Source organism: Bos mutus, chromosome 5 (assembly GCF_027580195.1).
Source record: "Bos mutus isolate GX-2022 chromosome 5, NWIPB_WYAK_1.1, whole genome shotgun sequence".
In the NCBI taxonomy this organism is placed as follows: Eukaryota; Metazoa; Chordata; class Mammalia; order Artiodactyla; family Bovidae; genus Bos; species Bos mutus.
This window is the reverse complement of record NC_091621.1, coordinates 60,639,381-60,654,860: the sequence shown is the minus strand read 5'-3', so window position 1 is coordinate 60,654,860 and position 15,480 is coordinate 60,639,381.

The window sequence follows — 15,480 nt, the reverse complement described above, 5'->3', positions numbered from 1 at the left end:
TATTTTTTCTCTAAGGAAATTAGAGATACCAAGAGAACATTTCCTGCAAAGATGGGCACAATAAAGGACAGAAATAATATAGACCTAACAGAAGCAGAAGATATTAAGAGGACGTGGCAAGCATACATAGAAGAACTATACAAAAAGATCTCCATGACCCAGATAATCACGATGGAGTGATCACTCACCTAGAGCCAGACATCCTGAAATGCGAAGTCAGGTGGGCCTTAGGAAGCATCACTACAAACAAAGCTAGTGGAGGTGATGGAATTCCAGTTGAGCTATTTCAAATCCTAAAAGATAATCTTTCAAAGTGCTGCACTCAATATGCCAACAAATTTGTAAAACTCAGCAGTGGCCACAGGACTGGAAAAGGTCAGTTTTCATTCCAATCCCAAAGAAAGGCAATGTCAAAAATGTTCAAACTACTGTACAATTGCACTCATCTCACATGTTAGCAACGTAATGCTCAAAATTCTCCAAACCAGGCTTCAACAGTACCTGAGCTGTGAACTTTCAGATGTTCAAGCTGGTTTTAGAAAAGGCAGAGGAACCAGAGATCAAATTGCCAACATCTGCTGGATCATGGAAAAAGCAAGAGAGTTCCAGAAAAACATATCTTTCTGCTTTATTGACTATGCCAAAGCCATTGTGTGGATCACAATAAAATGCGGAAAATTCTGAAAGAGCTGAGAATATCAGACCACCTGTGCTGCCTCCTGAAAAATCTGTATGCAGGTCAAGAATCAATAGTTAGAAACAGACATGGAACAATGGACTGTTTCTAATCAGAAAAGGAGTTCATCAAGGCTGTATATTGTCACCCTGCTATTAAACTCACATGCAGAGTACATCATGCAAAATGCCTGACTGGATGAAGCACAAGCTGGAATCAAGGTTGCCAGGAGAAATATCAATCACCTCAGATATGCAGATGACACCACCCTTATGGCAGAAAGTGAAGAGGAACTAAAAAGCCTCTTGATGAAAGTGAAAGACAAGAGTGAAAAAGTTGACTTAAAGCTCAACATTCAGAAAACAAAGATCACGGCATCTGGTCCCATCACTTCGTGGGAAATAGATGGGGAAACAGTGGAAACAGTGGCAGACTTTATTTTTGGGGGGGCTCCAAAATCATTGCAGATGGTGATTGCAGCCATGAAATTAAAAGATGCTTACTCCTTGGAAGGACAGTTATAACCAACCTAGATAGCATATTCAAAAGCAAAGACATTACTTTGCCAACAAAGGTCCATCTAGTCAAGGCTATGGTTTTTCCAGTGGTCATGTATGGATGTGAGAGTTGGACTCTGAAGAAAGCTGAGTGCCAAAGAATTGATGCTTTTGAACTGTGGTGTTGGAAACGACTCTTGAGAGTCCCTTGGACTGCAAGGAGATCCAACCAGTCCATCCTAAAGGATATCAGCCCTGGGTGTTCTTTGGAAGGAATGATGCTAAAGCTGAAACTCCAGTACTTTGGCCACCACATGCAAAGAGTTGACTCGTTGGAAAAGACTCTGATGCTGGGAGGGATTGGGAGCAGGAGGAAAAGGGGACGACAGAGGATGAGATGGCTGGATGGCATCACTGACTCAATGGACTTAAGTTTGAGTGAACTCCGGGAGTTGGTGATGGACAGGGAGGCCTGGCGTGCTGCAATTCATGGGGTCACAAAGAGTCAGACATGACTGAGTGACTGAACTGAACTGATGCAGATGACATCACCCTTTTGGCAGAAAGTGAAGAAGAACTAAAGAGCCTCTTGATGAAAGTGTAAGAAGAAAGTGAAAAAGTTGGCTTAAAGCTCAACATTCAGAAAACGAAGATCATGGCATCTGGTCCCATCACTCCATGGCAAGTAGATGGGGAAACAATGGAAATAGTGACAGACTTTATTTGCAGGGGTAGGGGGTGGGGCAGTTGGAGGGGTGGGGAATGGGAGTGTGGTGGTGGGAGACTCCAAAATCACTGCAGATGGTGACTGCAGCCATGAAATTAAAAAATGCTTGCTCCTTGGAAGAAAAGTTATGACCAACCTAGGCAGCATATTAAAAAGTAGAGACATTACTCTGCCAACAAAGGTCCGTCTAGTCAAAGCTATGATTTTTCCAGTAGTCATAAATGGATGTGAGAGTTGGACTATGAAGAAATCTGAACACCAAAGAAATGATGCTTTTGAACTGTGTTGTTGGAGAAGACTCTTGAGATTCCCTTGGACTGCAAGGAGATCTAACCAGTCCATCCTGAAGAAAATCAGTCCAGAATATTCATTGGAAGGACTGATGCTGAAGCTGAAACTCCAGTATTTTGGCCACCTGATGTGAAGAACTGACTCACTGAAAAAGACCCTGATGCTGGGAAAGATTGAAGCCAGGAGGAGAAGGGGATGACAGAGGATGAGACTGTTGGATGGCATCACCAACTCAATGGACATGAGTATGAGCAAGCTCAGGGAGTTGGTGATGGACAGGGAAGCCTGGCGTGCTGTAGGCCATAGGGTCACAGAGTTGGACACGACTGAGTGACTAAACTGAACTGAGGGTCTATTTTGCAAAACTCTGAGATATTCAACAGTGTCCCCATAAATGAAAGACAATGATACTTTTATTTTAATGGTATTCGACTTAAGTACACATTGAGACCTCAAGAATAATGTCCCTAATGGCTCTACTATTTTATCAAACTGAGCCTTTTGGAATTGGTTTGGATTTTATCTTGGGTGTGTTCAAGAGTGTCTTGAGTTAAAATCCTGTTCTCCCTCCCTTATTTTGATCCTCATTAGAGGGTCATAGTAACTTGAATGCTGATTTATGTTCCTCTGAAGGTGAGGCATGTGAATATAAGTGATGATATGTATTGTTGCCTAATACTGTTATTTGTTTAAACTGAGTCAGCTATTTAGAAATTTGGGGGGAAAAAAAAAACCTGAAGATGTTGAAGATGGGACTCTTGACATTATAACACTGGCTTTTGCTATTAGAAGTCAGCTTTCTAGAAGGAACTGGTATTCCTCTTTCTGTGCCTTTTGAGATGTAAATGGTCTTCCTAGGAATCTCAGGAACTTTCTTCTAATCCCTGAGAGTGAAGGAAAAACAAAAAAGAGAAAGCAACCTTTTTGAACTCTAGCAGAAAAACTATGAGATCTCTGTGTCTGTATGGATATGTGTGTCAATGTGTGTGTGTGTGTGTAGTTTATAAATATGAAGTACATCAGCTTCCAAACAGCATTGCCAAAATTGGTTCATGATGAGCTCTTTAGAGTCAACAGTATTAAATAATAATTATATTGTATCTCAGTTTATTAAGGCTAAATAAGACCTTATTATATCTGTTGCAAATATGTCAGCAAGGAAAATGACCTGATATGAAGAAAGTAAACATAAGTAATATATGTAAATATAAATAAGAGTTTTTAGGTAAACTCTATCAGTTCAGTTCAATCACTCAGTTGTGTCCAGCTCTTTGCAACCCCATGGACTGCAGCATGCCAGGCCTCCCTGACACATCACCAACTCCCAGAGGTTACCCAAACTCATGTCTATTGAGTTGGTGATGCCATCCAACCATCTCATCCTCTGTCATCCCCTTTTCCACCTGCCCTCAATCTTTCCCAGCATCAGGGTCTTTTCCAATGAGTCAGTTCTTCACATCAGGTAGTCAGCGTATTGGAGTTTGAGCTGCAGCATCAATACTTCCAATGACTATTCAGGACTGATTTCTTTTAGAATGGACTGATTGGATCTCCTTGCAGTCCAAGGGACTCAAAGAGTCTTCTCCAACACCACAGTTCAAAAGCATCAGTTCTTCAGCGCTCAGCTTTCTTTATAGTCTAGCTCTCACATCCATACACGACTACTGGAAAAATCATAGCTTTGACTAGACAGACCTTTGATGACAAAGTAATGTCTCTGCTTTTTAATATGCTGTCTAGGTTGGTCATAACTTTCCTTCCAAGGAGTAAGCGTCTTTTAATTTCATGGCTGAAGTCACCATCTGCAGTGATTTTGGAGCCCCCCAAAATAAAATCCACTACTGTTTCCCCATCTATTTCCCATGAAGTGATGGGATCAGATGCCCATGATCTTCGTTTTCTGAATATTGAGCTTTAAGCCAACTTTTTCACTCTCCACTTTCACTTTCATCAAGAGGCTCTTTAGTTCCTCTTCAATTTCTGCCATAAGGGTGGTGTCATCTGCATATCTTAGATTCTTGATATTTCTCCCAGCAAACTTGATTCCAGCTTGTGCTTCATCCAGCCCAGCATTTCTCATGATGTACTCTGCATATAAATTAAATAAGCAGGGTGACAATATACAGCCTCGATGTACCTCTTTTCCTATTTGGAACCAGTCTGTTGTTCCATGTCCACTTCTGACTGTTGCTTCCTGACCTGCATACAGATATCTCAGGAGGCAGGTCAGATGGTCTGGTATTCCCATCTCTTGAAGAATTTTCCACTGTGTTTATTGTGTTATTGTGTGTCAAAGGCTTTGGCATAGTCAATAAAGCAGAAATAGATGTTTTTCTGAAACTTTCTTGCTTTTTCAATGATCCAGTGGATATTGGCAATTTGATCTCTGGTTCCTCTGGCTTTTCTAAATCCAGCTTGAACATGTGGAAGTTCATGGTTCACTTATTGTTGAAGCCTGGCTTGAAGAATTTTGATCATTATTTGAAGTAAACTCTATAGGAAATTGTATTTATTATAAGTAAATATAAATAAGATAAGAGATTTTGGGTAAACTCTATAGGAATCATTGTGTTTTGGGAAAGTGTATTTCAAATAGTCTCCTCAGATTTTAACTTGAAACCAAACCAAGTTAAATGAAGAGAACTCATTGACTAACTGGGTCAGTTCAAACAGGATAAAATATTGGAACATTAATTGCCGGGCAGTTCTAAGTTTACATACCTTTGTCTTCTTAAGAGAGGAAGGTAAAACATAAGTTTTCGAATCAGGTAATGCGGGTATGGTAAAGAGTTCACAATTACTTGCTTCTTGATTTTTGCCACAGATTAAGATTTTTAATGGAAGATTATAATCAGTCATAATTCTAGTTATTGTAACCAAGTTTATTGATTACAGTGTAATCAGATGTTTAAAGTCCTTCATCATTTAATAAAAATAAATAAAAGCTATCTAAATTATAAGGGAAGAGGTAAAGTTGTCATTATATGCAGAGATAAACTATATTGAAACTCTCAGGACAAAAATTACTAGAACTGATAAATGAATTCTGCAAGGTAGAAGGATACAAGATTTATATCAGGAATATTTTATATTTATTTACACTAACAATGAAATATCAGAAAGGAAAAGTAAAAAACAATCTCTTTTAAAATTGCATCAAAAAAATACTTAGGGATAAATCTGACCAAGGAGGTGAAAGGTCTGTATTCTGAAATTATGAAACATTAATAAAGTTCTCTGCCCAAATGTTACCTCATCATAGAGGCCCTCTCTGGCTATTCTATTTAAAAATGACACTTTCCTACTATCATTCTCTATATATTAAACATGCTTTCACTGTACTCTTAGCATTAATTACTGCTGGGTATATTATGTATACAACTGTTTACTTCCTTATTATCTTTCTCCCTCAGTGAGACTATGGCTCCACGAAAGCAATGATTTGTCTCCTAGTCATTTCTGTGTCCCTCATATCTAAAATAGTGCTTAGTACATAATAGATAACAACAGACATGAGTAGATGAATATGCTGTTAAGCCATATTTTCTACAATAATTCTCATTTCTGTTAAGTATTTTATAGACAATATTTCTAACAATTCGTTTTAAGAGTATCAGAGCAGAAAGAAATTTGTTAGTTATAGAAATAATTGTTTGCATTTATTTCATAATAATTCCCATCACTTTTTCCATTAACAGTCCATCTGTTAAAAAAAAAAAAGGTTATAGCAAAGAATATGTTTACTAAACTTTGAACAAATAGGAGTGTCTTTCATTTAATAACATGGGCTTCCCTGGTAGCTCAGTTGGAAAAAAGAATCTGACTGCAGTGCAGGAGACCTGGGTTCAATCTCTGGGTCAGGAAGATCCCCTGGGGAAGGAAATGGCAAACTACTCCAGTATTCTTGCCTGGGAAATCCCATGGACAGAGGAGCCTGGCGGGCTACTGTCTATGGGAACCCAAGAGACAGATACAACTTAGCGACTAAACCACCAACACTTGTTTAACTAAACAAAATCATTATGTTCTAGCCACAATAATCATCATATAATGAATTAGCAACCACTCACTAACAGGGAGTTACAGAATCTTCTTTTTCTCCATTTGTGGCTGAGGAGAAAAATAGAGAGAAACTATTTTCGAATTATTTTAAAGAGTTTAAGATTGTGACTTTTATTGACCTGAAATTTACCTTCAGTTCAGTTCCGTCGCTCAGTCGTGTCTGACTTTTTGTGACCCCATGAATCGCAGCACGCCAGGCCTCCCTGTCCATCAACAACTCCCAGAGTTCACCCAAACTCATGTCCATCGATGACATGAGTGATGCCATCCAGCCATCTCAGCCTCTGTCGTCCCCTTCTCCTCCTGCCCCCAATCCCTCCCACCATCAGAGTCGTTTCCAATGAGTCAACTCTTCACATGAGGTGGCCAAAGTACTGGAGTTTCAGCTTTAGCATCATTCCTTCCAAAGTACACCCAGGACTGATCTCCTTTAGAATGGACTGGTTGGGTCTCCTTGCAGTCCAAGGGACTCTCAAGAGTCTTCTCTAACACCACAGTTCAAAAGCATCAATTAATTCTTCAGCGCTCAGCTTTCTTCACAGTCCAACTCTCACATCCATACATGACCACTGGAAAAACCATAGCCTTGACTAGATGGACCTTTGTTGGCAAAGTAATATCTCTGCTTTTCAATATGCTGTCTAGGTTGGTCATAACTTTCCTTCCAAGGAGTAAGCATCTTTTAATTTCATGGCTGCAGTCACCATCTGCAGTGATTTTGGAGCCCCCAAAAATAAAGTCTGACACTATTTCCACTGTTTCCCCATCTACTTCCCATGAAGTGATGGGACAAGATGCCATGATCATTTTCTGAATGTTGAGCTTTAAGCCAACTTTTTCACTCTCCTCTTTCACTTTCATCAAGAGGCTCTTTAGTTCTTCTTCACTTTTTGTCATAAGGGTGGTGTCACTGCATATCTGAGGTGATTGATATTTCTCCCGGCAATCTTGATTCCAGCTTGTGCTTCTTCTAGCCCGGTGTTTCTCACGATGTACTCTGCACAGAAGTTAAATAAGCAGGGTGACAATATACAGCCTTGATGTACTCCTTTTCCTATTTGGAACCAGTCTGTTGTCCCAGCCTTACTTGCTAACTAATGAGTTTGCCTGCCAGTTTCATAAATGCTGAACATAAGACACAAAATTTCTATTCACAGACAAAGAATTTTATAACTACAAAAATGGCAAGGATGAAAGTAACAGCATTTGAGCCAGTTCTCTGAGCCTGGATTCCCAAAGAGGAATATGAAGGGGGCCACGTGATGCCTACCCATCAAGTAGATTGCACAGAAGAGAAACCCTAAGTTTAGGGACTTTGAATCTTTGATCATAGGCAGTAAGTGTGCCTGACTTTTGTTCAGAAGGAGACAGTACTAGCGTGAATAATAAACAAACCTGCCTTTGCTCCAAGAAGAAAATGCTATGTCCATCTTGCAAAGCTGTTCACTTTACATACATTCAGGAAAATATAGTCTAGGAAAACATCAGTCAGTGTGTCTGCTCACAAGAGGTACAGAAATGTAAAGAACCCATGAATAGTCTCTCCACAGGCACAATTTAGCATTAACTCCAATATGGCAATAAAGTTGTCAAGGCACCTTGAGAGCTCTTCACTGAAGTACTTCCCTCTTCTAACACACCTCCATTGACACCATTTTCCTTTCTCCTAATTATATTTTAAAAATCAGATTATAAATTGCCTCCTCTGGGGAACGTTCTATGGTCCCTCGAGGTTAAAACAGTTGCCCTTTGCTCCCAAAAAGTTCTGCAAATCTCCTAAGTTCAATATCACACTTTATTCTATGTTAAAATGGCTCATGAATTGCTGAATTGTTTTTTACCCCCTTAAGCCATAAACTTCTTGAGAATAAGAACTGTGATTTATTCATTAATGTGCTCTTAGAAACTTAAAAGAGAATTTGACCGATTGTTAACACTAAATGTATCATCCTGAGTTTACAATAGTTGAGATTTTCATAAAATACAGAATTTTTGAACTCTTTAGTAAATGTTAGGCATTGTGCAGACTGCTTCTGAGGTGCGTCTTCATGAAGAGGTGAAATTCTAGTTAATTCAGAAGTAATAAAAAAAAAGGTAAATTTTCAATTGCAGAGAATTAAAGAAAGCTGATTAAAAAAAATAACTTGATACTTCTAAAATTAATTCAGATTAGCTTAATAAAATGTTTTTTAATAGTCTGTCATAATGTTCCACTAGTTCAGATGGGAATCTTTGAGAAGCAGATGCAGATTTTGAGATCTTGTACCCTTCAACACTAGGAAAAATTTTATGATTATTTTCAAATTAAAGAATTATCTGTTTTGAAAACAACACTCTAGGGCAGTCTTACATTTTCTGGGAATTATTTTTTTAAAAAGTCATCTCATATGCTTTGATATTTTTAGTTAAATCTAGGCAAATATTCTTTCTTTTTTCTGGTTTCTTGTCTGTAAATAGAAATCTCATGAGCATGTCCACCCTATGGAATTATGTATGTTACATTAAAGACAGATACATTGTACTCTAAGCACCGTAGGAGATAAAATTTTCATAGTAAAAGTATACTCAAAACTTACACCACGTCTTATTTTTTATTTCTAAAAACTGAAGCTACCATAACAACAACCTGATGGATACAGTAGCTCATTATTTCAATTAGGTTTATTTTTTTCCAAGAGAACAGAATATTTTGTTCTCCTTCAAGAATTTAATATACTGGGCAAAATCAGCTGTAAAATCAGTTAAAATGAAAATATCCAATTAGAATAATGCATCTCTGCCAGAAATTTCAAAATCCTACAGAGTACTGAAATTATTTGTTCTTCTACTTAATCCCCAGGCATCTTGAATTTCAATACTTTTAAATAATTTCTCTGACAATGCCAAATAGAACTGAGGGTGGAATGGCAACAATTAGCTATGAACTGGCATTTTGAATGACAATAAAAAAGTTCAACATTAGTTGGGATTTGGCCAAAAGATCATAGGGTAGAGAAATGACATTCTTTCCTTACTAATTAGGTAGTTCTAATACTGCACACTATTTTAGAAATTTTAATAATTATTTTTATTAAAAATGTTAATGCAGGTACTGGTTTTCAGAGCATTTCCCCACCAATATCGCTTCTAGGGTGCCATCATTCTAAAATCCCACCGTGCTAAAAATTGCATCTAAAGAGTTTATAATGTATTTTACCCTACTCATCTGCATTCCCAACAAAAGAGAATGTGAAGGTCATTCAATTATGACTATTAGAAGGCAATATCAAGAAAAATATTTTAGACATTTGTGTAACTTTCATTTATCTGGTTATATACACCAGCTTCTACATCATTTTTGCTGAGCACATTTGTTCTATGCCCAAGATTTTTAGAATTGACTGCCTTCCTAAACCTTTTTGAGAATATATATATCTAATATAGTTTAAAACATTAACAGTAATGAACCCTAGTGGGAAAAATTATGTTGAGCCCAATTTACTACCTTTCCACATCTAATTAGACACACTAGCAGTTTCTTGTCACTTTAATAGCTATCAGTCTAATTAATAGATAAGTCATTAGAATATGAATAAGGAATTAATAGAGGAAATTCTACTGATTTACTGAATTTAATTTGTTTATAAATATAATATGAGACTTCATATAGGTAGATAAATATTAATAGTTAAATCAGTGACTATTACATATAGATGTAATTTAAAATCTGATGGTTATGCAGAAATATACAGTGTGCAAGCAACATTGAAGCTAATCTTTTGACTCTGAGCAGAACACATTGTTGTTATAAGTTTCTGTCCCACAATAGAGTTTGTAAAAGCTGTTACTAGAAAGCAATCACTGATTAACAGAAAGTAATCATTGGTTAACAGTCAATGATACATTGTGTGCCCAACACTGTCATAAGTATGTTGTAGATATAACCATACTTAATGCTTGCAAAAACTCTAAAAGTTTTATATTATCATCTCCATTTTACCTGGTGATGAAAATGAATCTCTCAAAGACACAGGGTGTGAGAGTAGAAATCTGAGCAGTGACGTGACCCAGTCCTGACTGACCCCCGAGGGCCCGGACTCTGAGCCACATATTATAACCCACTGGTTTACTCTCCTCTCTACGTTGTCTTTGGTTAGCATTTTAATTGTGTGTCAGTCTAGTCGTAAGATGGCTTCTATACTCAGAACTTGATATATAGCAACCCTGGCATGTCCTAGGATACATTGGTCATATCTCTTAGTGAGACAGCACTGAGAAAGGGACAGGAAGGGGAAAGGTTGCTGGCATTCCCTCCCGTTTAGGCCTGTCAGATTTAGCAAGTGAGAATACAGGACACCTAGTTACATTTGCATTTCAGATAAACAATAAATACTTTTTTAGTCTAAGTATGTTCCAGGCAATATTTGAAATTCAAATTTTATCTGAAATTCAAATTAAACTGAGTATCCTGTATTTGACCTGGCAGCCTTTCCCATCTACCCCACACACAGCTGTGAATAGCAACTATAGCTCAAATTCCAAATGAGGCTTTTGAAAATACATTAGCATTAATTTTTTTAAACCATAATAAGAGATATCAGGATTGAGGAACCCAAAACCTTGGCAGAAAAATATTGTTAAATGGAAAAAGATTGCACAAAAATCCAAAAATATATATATTTTTTCAAAAATATATTTTTAAAAGTACAAAAATATATTTAAAAAATAAACTAAGAAAATAGCAATAGGATGTTAAGTATCTTAACTTTTTAACAGTACATATTAGAAAGTTGCTTTCTACTCATGTCTGTTCTTGAGATTTTTATGAGAGAAAGAGATCAGATGCTATTATAATAATAGTTATAAGAGACAAGAATTACATAAATTAAATTCCCAAAGTCAATTTTTGTTTTTGTGGTTTTAGTAAGCTTCTAACTATTGGATTTTCTTAAATTAATATATAGTGGTTCAAGTTATTCAGGAAATATACCCCTATATTCCATGCCATCACTCATTTTGCTTTTTTTTTTTTTTTTTGAGAAAACATAAAATTTGAGCTAGGTACCTTTTCTAAAGGTCTGTTGATCCTCTTCATAAAGTTGTAGCAAAATAAATGTCTCTTCTGTAGATTTATCCTTTGAATATGATTACACACATGCTCAAGATCCAAGCTTGTTGTACTAAATCTTTTTTTCAGTTGATTTCAAAGAAAAGTGTTTCTTTGTTTGATTATAGTCTCCAAAACCACATCTGGCCTCTTTTGTAAAGCTCCAGCCCACTTATTCTTTAGTCTAAAATACTCTGTGGCTGAATTTCCCTGCCTATTACCAGCATTCTGCACAATTTAGGAGTAGAAAAAAGGTTATTTATTTATTTTTATTCTTGTGTATTTTTAATGTTTTTACCACAGTGAGTCACATGCTAATTGGTGTCCAAGAAAACATTGTCTAGACCTGTGATACTTCCTATCTAATATCATTAACCTCCAACAGTAACAGTTCATTTTCATGACCAATTATTCATTTAATGTCCAGCATCATATAGACTCCACAGGCACTAAGTATTCATTGGGACCTGCAGTCCATTCACTCCTCTTCAGTTCCATTAACTGTTACTTCATTCTCCCTTTCATTCCTTACTCAGCTTATATTCCTTGATGGTAACTATAATCTCTTCTTGAAGACATCCTCTACTCCTCATCCTTCCCTTCCACGGGCATACACATCTAGCAAAACTCCAGATTTTTAACTGAGTCCAGGTATCTGCCTTCTCCAAACTGCCAAATCAAGAAGCTCGATGTTGCTGAGAAAGGCACACACCCGGGCTGACTAGTTTCACTTTAAAGTCATGATCCTAAATCTCAAATAGACATTCAACTTTGCCTAGTCATCCTACTCTTTTTCCTAGTAAGTCTGCTTCCCTATTTGAGATGGCAATTGTGTCCTTTACCCTCTCTGCTCATACATTCCTTTACTGCCCCACATTCAATCAACAAACTCACATCTTTCATAGTATTCAAGCAAGAACTCCCCTGCATTCCCACTCCAATCCATCAGCCTTCTAAAAACATAAGCAGCTGACTTTTTTCCTTTGTTCCAAAAGCCCATCCTTTTATTAAAGGCCAATTCTTCCCCTATGCTTTTGAACATATGACCTCTAATGTTCTCATGATTTCACTTCTGAGGTTATCTTCTCTCCTCCTCTATCTTCTCTCCTCCTTATTGCCAGTTGTTTTCTACACTAACTGTTGCTTTCAACACACACGCTGTACTATTGCCTGTCTTCAAACAAACGTTCCTTGACATATATCCATGTACAGTTACCACCTCTCTTTTTAGATCCATTGCCATACAAACTGTCTGAAAATGTTTACATTCATCATTTCTCTTTCTTACTTTCTGCTCACTTTTAAGGCCCTTTCAATCAAACTTTATAAGGTCACAACAAAGCTTCATGTTGTATATCTAATGAACACATTTCAGTATATACCTATTTTACAGTTTCATAATATTGAGCTTAATTGATCACTGATGTACCTTGAAATTTTTCTTTGTTTCTGTATTAGTCTGTGTCAGTTGCATTAGACTAAGTTATGTTGGAAAATTTCATTGATTTAAGAAAACAAATAACTATTTTTGATTCTAGTTATATGTCAGCTTCTATGCATTGCAAGCTGTGACTTTGCTCCAAGTTGTACTTTGAGTTCATGTCTGCTACATGTGTTTTCTCACTCTGGGACCCAGATCAAGGGGTCAGCTTCTTTCTGGGACATACCCTTCCCTTGGCAGAGGACTGAAGAACAGAAGACCAGGAAGAAACTTTCAGTGCTTCTAAATCTTCTCCTCGGACACAGTGGAGATACATCACCTCTGCTCACACTCCATTTGCCAGTAAAGTCATATGACTGAGTCCGGAGTGGTACAGGGTGAAAGGATCCTTCTTCAAGACTTGTATGGCAAGAGGCAGAGATGACCAATCCTCTTATGAGAAAGGGGGTAGACAGCGATACATGATACTACCTACCAGTTTCTGAGATATCCTGCTCTTCATATTAACTCCCATTTTATCAACTCCTTTTTCTTAGTCTCCTTTTTTCAGTAGCTCATCTTCTTCCTTTTTAACGCTGAAGAATCCCTAAGATTATTTCTGATCAAACTTTTCTTCTGTATGTATAATATCTTCCTACTTTATCTCTACCATTCCAGTTCAGTTCAGTTCAGTTCAGTCGCTCAGTCGTGTCCGACTCTTTGCCACCCCCGTGGACTGCAGTACGCCAGACCTCCCAGTCCATCACCAACTCCCAGAGTTTACCCAAACCCATGTCCACTGAGTCGGTAATGTCATCCAGCCATCTCATCCTCTGTCATCCCCTTCTCCTCCTGCCTTCAGTCTTTCCCAGCATCGGGGTCTTTTCCAATGAGTCAGTTCTTCGCATCAGGTAGCCAAAGTATTGGAGTTTCAGCTTCAGCATCAATCCTTCCAATGAACACCCAGGACGGATATCCTTTAGGACGGACTGATTGGATCTCCTTGCAGTCCGAGGGACTCTCAAGAGTCTTCTCCAACACCACAGTTCAAAAGCATCAATTCTTCAGCACTCAGCTTTCTTTATAATCCAGCTTTCACATCCATACATGACTACTGGAAAAACCATAGCTTTAACTAGATGGATATTTGTTGGCAAAGTAATGTCTCTGCTTTTTAATATGCTGTCTAGGTTGGTCATAACTTTTCTTCCAAGGAGCAAGCATCTTTTAATTTCATGGCTGCAGTCACCATCTGCAGTGATTTTGGAGCCCCCCAAAATAAAGTCTGTCACTGTTTCCCCATCCCCATTCCAATGGCATTTAAATATTAGCTATAACTTAATGACTTTCAAACATACATTTCATCCATAATTAACTGCTCCCTTAACGTCTACAAAACAGAGTTTTTGATTCATACACACACACACATATACACACACAAATGCAATATTCTTTATGCTTCCACATCTCACTAAATAGTTCTTGTTTTCTAAGACAGAAACAAAGCATTTATCTTGATTTGTTTCTCTCACATTACATCTAACCCATCAGCAATTTCCAACAGCGTTACCTTTAACATATGTTAAAAATTGCTTACCTCTCATCATCTCTAATACATCTATTTGATTTTATATCCAAGGAATCAGGATCATGGTAAGTTTGGATGCTATATTTTAAAAAATAGCTCATTTTTCAAAGAGCTCTCAATTTAATAATATGGAGCAACACATGCATTTTTTTTAAACTGTGAGAGATCATACAGTACATGCTAAATTTAAGGAAAGTACTGTAGTGCAAAGGAACACATATAAGAAATAAATTAATTTTGGTTTTGGTAGTGAGAGAAAGCAACCATAAAAAAAAAAAAAAAAAACCTCTCATCTTTTTCTTACAGCATTGGTAGAATTATATCAGAAACACTCTGATAATGGCCATATATGTGATAGTTGAAAAGATTTAAGGGAAAGTAATATTAATACAAAGGCTAGAGAGAAGAAAAAATAAACTAGATAACTGATTGGGAAGAAGGTAAGCATTTCTGAGAACCTGAACTCAGGTATTGAATGTGGAGGCTGAAAAGAAGAATGAAATTCTGTAGATAGGTATTTACCTCTTTTGAACAGTTCAGTTTTAATGAGAGGAGATAAATGCTTTTATAAAAAGATATAATAAGAAAGAAATCCTTTAAGATATTTATAAACCTTGGTGGCTTTCTGTATACTTAAATTATATATTTCAGTGTCAGAATAAAAAATTTAAAAGATAGAAGCCTATTGCTGTTCTAAAAATATTTTGTTCCCTGTGCGCATTTTTAGAATGTACCAAAAATTGGAAAAATATCACTAGACATCACAACTATTTATTAACATAACCATTCCTTTAGTCTCTAAAACTCAGATTTATTTCAACTTTAAGATCAATGAAAACATTATTGAACTAGGATCTGAATATCAGAGTTGTACATTCACCCAAGCTATAAATTCAGAAGTCAGATGGTGACTGCTCTATCAGCCCAAAGCAAAAATCTGTTGTAGGAACCTTAGAATAAAATTTAAGGTATACAGGCATCCAAGATGGGACTTATTCATGCTTTTATAGTTTTAGTATGAGCACTGAAGCTGAAATGTTCACTATTTTGTTGGATTTATCTTGCCAGGATGTACTTTAAACATCAAGAATAAAATGACAGATTCCATCAGTTATTTCAAGACTTTAATCTGT